This window comes from Adiantum capillus-veneris, chromosome 15, assembly GCF_014529385.1.
Source record: "Adiantum capillus-veneris isolate H3 chromosome 15, ASM1452938v2, whole genome shotgun sequence".
NCBI lineage: Eukaryota > Viridiplantae > Streptophyta > Polypodiopsida > Polypodiales > Pteridaceae > Adiantum > Adiantum capillus-veneris.
Genome location: NC_140945.1, coordinates 142,321,059 through 142,325,503, shown reverse-complemented (window position 1 = coordinate 142,325,503; position 4,445 = coordinate 142,321,059).

The window sequence follows — 4,445 nt, the reverse complement described above, 5'->3', positions numbered from 1 at the left end:
AGTAGAAGAACTCCATCATCTCTTCCCATGACATAGAGTATAACACTCTAGTTTACCAAACTGTATTTCGAAGAGAGCCAATCCCACTGCACTCTAAGAAGGGCCGCAAGAAAAAATCCTAACTTTAGATCAGTGCCCGATGAGTAGGAGCCCTCACTCAACTAGGGCACCCTTCACTCAACTAGGGCACCTCCTTGACGAGCAAGATCTATTTGTCAATCTCATTTCTTATTGCTTGTATAATCCTCATATTCAGCGACCCTCCTGAATGATATGTCGTCTTGAGTACTCACTCATGTATGCGTTACGGACAGGCCTATCTCGCAAAAAATACGGGTGATTTCCGACAACAATCCAGCTCTATCAGATGTGCCAGTGAAGGCATGCTGCAGGCAAAGGATGGAGGCAAGGTAGTATTGAGGCATGACAGACCAAGAGGGCAGGGTAGTATTGAGGCATGACAAACCAAGAGGGCATCGTAATGCAAAGGAGGACACAGGCAAGGTAGTGTCGAGGTGGGACAGAGCAAGGGGGTGACGGGACAGAGCATGGGGTGACGAGAGGGGCGTCACAATGTTGAGCAAGGCGGGTGTTGAAATGACACGAGGCATGGCATCACACGAGAGGACGGATGTTGAAATGTGCAGCGCGAGGCAGTGTCAGGGTAAAGCGAGGTTGGGACAAGGCAGTAAGGGGGAGGGGCAACGTGAGAGTATACAACAAGTTCATCTCTCTCTCTCTCTCTCTCTCTCTCTCTCTCTCTCTCTCTCTTATGAATCAAGATTTCAAATTAACCTTAAGAGAATGTATTTTCCATCTTACATTCTTATGAAGGTCACCTTTGCTCATCACATGGTTTTTGCTTGATTGGACTTTTTCCAACACCTCTGCTTTTAAGGAGCCCTTTAAAAGTTTGAACTTTGTCCTTTGGTGACTCCAACCGAGTTTCAGAATCCAATATCCTTGTATCTGAAAATCCTCCCTTGCATGTTTCCTCTGCATAGCTGGCACATTTACTGTGGGCTGATGCTAGGCAATTTTGCATCTCCCATTCCTCACATGCCTCCTTTTCCTCCTTATTCCACGCATCGTTCTGTTATTTTGACCTCGCATTCGTTCCAAGCAGTGAGCCAAGAATGTTCGTCTTGAAAAGCAAGCTCAAATGGTCCTTTGGAAGGGTCGTCCTCTTGGCTTGTAGGCAATGATACACGGAGGATGGGAATGGGAGGGTTGAAGCTCACAGTAGTGGCATCTCTCGAAAGCCTTTCTTGCTCATTGCTAGCCATGGAGAGATGCTCACGGACACCGTGCAATCATGCCAAGAGATGCTCAGGGACACCATGAAATCATTGCTAGACATGGAGAGATGGTCAGGGACATCATGCAATCAAGGGCCTCTAGTGATGCCTCAGGCTCTTCAGTGAGATGGCACTGTAAACGCTGCCATGGTGGCAGTGTTCGACTCCCAGACTGTCCCACTTCTGTGTGTGTGTGTGTGTGTGTTTGTGTGCGCAAGGTGCCGCCACAAGGTGGAGAATATGCCAATGAGGCCCACCTGCAGAACGAGAGCAGCGCTCTCTCTGTCACGCGTGTGTAGCAAGCCCCAATTTGATGATGACGACAAAGCTGTTTTTTTAATAAAAATAATCCCTGGTTTGGTGCTGTAACCAGTCCGCGCCGGCGCGGAATGGTTCCAGCACCAAACCAAGGAGGGGTAGGGAGTTGAAGTGCAAGTTAAGTCTTTGCCAAGCCGGTTTGCTGGTTGGAGTTTTAACTATTTGGGGTTTATTGGGCACACATGCTACGTTCGACTGTCGAGGTGAAGGGTTGAAGCCTGAGGTCCACAAGGGCACGTGCCTGAGTAAGGGAAAGGGGCTCGACTCTCAAGGGAGGTTGCCTTGCGAGCTCATGCACGACGACATCTATTGGCAAGAGTAGGGTGTGCCCGCCTCCATGTCCACATCCTGCAAGGGTAATGATCTCGACGATGAGGGACTAGGGGAGGATAGGTAGAGGTTTTTGTTGTATGTATTAAAGGTCTCACACTACGGGCACAATTGAGGCACAATTTTCTGCCGCCGTGAAGACCAAAGTAATATGTTTCATTACAAAAAATCAGCCTACCTGCATGACCCTACCCCTCCCTGGTCTTCTACTGCAACCATTCCGCGCCGGCGCGGACTGGTTGCAACAGAAGACCAGGGAGGGATAGGGTCATGCGGGTAGGCTGATTTCTTTATTAAAAAAAAGTCAAGCAAATGAATAATTCTCTCTCTCTCTCTCTCTCTCTCTCTCTCTCTCTCTCTCTCTCTCTGCGCGCAATACTTTGCGTATGGACTTCATGGCACCATCACCCTAACCTTGAGCAGGTGAACCATAGTGGCTTTCTAAAACAATACATTGCCTTGCTCTGCATTAGCTGGTTGTCCACACACGCATAGCTTTGCCCTTTCCCGCACGGTATTTCACAAAACAAACCCTCTCACACACAACCTTGTCGATTTGCGGACTTGGACTCGAGGTTGAACTCGATATGCAAGACGGGTGAGGTGCAGACCATGCAAGACATGCAGGTGTAGACCAGTGCTCGAAAAAAACATTTTTCCAAAAACTTGGCAAACACATATGTGAAACAACATAGGTGAATTGACAAAAGTTGAAGGTTTTACACCAAATTACATTAATGTTTTAAAAATTTTGTAGGTTTTCTCACCTTCAAAAATAAAATTTAGAGGTAAATTTCAAAATTTGTAGGTGGGATTACACTAAACCTAGGTTTTTTTCGAGCACTAGTGTAGAGCACTAGTGTAGACTAACACTGAAGGCAATTTGCTACATCAATGTTCGACTTCGTGCGATCATCTGTGAAAAGATTTGGAGAGCAAAGTAGGTGTCGACTAGATCATGTCAGCATTGGAAAAGGGGATTGGAAATAGCCACATTAGGAGTGCTATGTTCCCAAATTGCACATAGCACTAATCTCTTCTGATCCCTACGTTATCGTGGTGCCCATCAACCGCACATTCCTCACGACAAAAATAAGTTGTCAGGCTATCAAACCTCGAGCACAAGCTGGCCTACAATACTTTTCCATCCTTCACGAGCGACGTAATATCCCGAGAAATTCTTGACAAAAGGCCACCCTGCAAGGATCAAAATTTTAAAGTAATGCATTAAACATGCATGTATATTGATTATTGGCAGCTAATTAGCACTATGTGGTATGTGAACCTGAAGGAGACTCAAAGCCATGCCTTCTTTCACTTCATCGTTGCCACTACATACACCATCAATGTAGTTATAGCGGGTGCATCCACAGCTTGCTACACTCATTTCCTCCACCATTTTAGTGCCGATTCGACAAGGGGAAAGGGAGGGCAGTTCAAGGGTCCTACAGTGCAAAGCTGTGTGTGTGTGTGTGTGTGTGAGTGAGAGAGAGAGAGAGAGAGAGAGAGAGAGAGAGAGAGAGAGAGAGAGAGAGAGAGTTGGCTTGTCCTTGCTTAATGCTTTAGGCACTTGTTTTTGCTTTCTTACAAAGGCGGAGTTGTTTCAAGCTTTAGGAGGTTCTCAGATAGTATTGTAGGCTTACAAGGTTGTTTTGAGTATGAAGAGATTGCTTGTGTCTCGAGTTTTAAATTTTCATAATGGTTCTAAACTCTCATTTTTTTGGTCAATTAAGTGTCAGATTTGTGGTAGTCAAAGTAATGTGCATGGCATAATTTTTTCCTTTCATCATTGTTGATCTTGTATCAATTTGCTTGAATTTATCTTTGCTCGGTTTTTTTTGCTCGGTGATTAGAAACCCCCCACCCGTGCCATGCAAGCATCTACGTAAGGATACGTTCTCGCGTTGACAAAGAGGATAATTACCCTATGCAACGAGGGTAAATACGATCTTTTATTGTAATTTTATGCTAGCGATAAGACGTGTGATGTAGGAAAAGTGTTTTGGGATGTCACAACCAACGCCTGTGGTGGAACCCACACTAGCCGCCCGATAGGAGCCCGTCGTTTGGTGGCTTTTCCAGTAAAAATGTTCGAGACACTTTAGGGATCACAAAGGTGGTTTCGAAACAAAATTAACTTTCTAAGTACTTACTATTTTTGGTCAAAGCGTACACTTTTATGAACTTTCACTCTCTGCTACGACCATAATGAATGCCTGTTTTCAATTTTGAAAAAATTTCACCCCCATATTTTCTATGCTTAAGAATACGTTTTTAAAGTCAGAATTAAAATATCTATGGTGTATTTATTAGATTTTTATAACTGAACAAAAATAGAAGTCCTTCCATAGAGGAAATATGTACATTGATAAGTGTACAAGTGGGTAACATCTATGGAAGTGGTTTAAAAAGTGTATGAAATGCTTAAAGAAATTTAGGAATTTTACCCAATCCAACACCACTCAATCCCAAAACTTAGGCGATATCCACTCTCTCTCT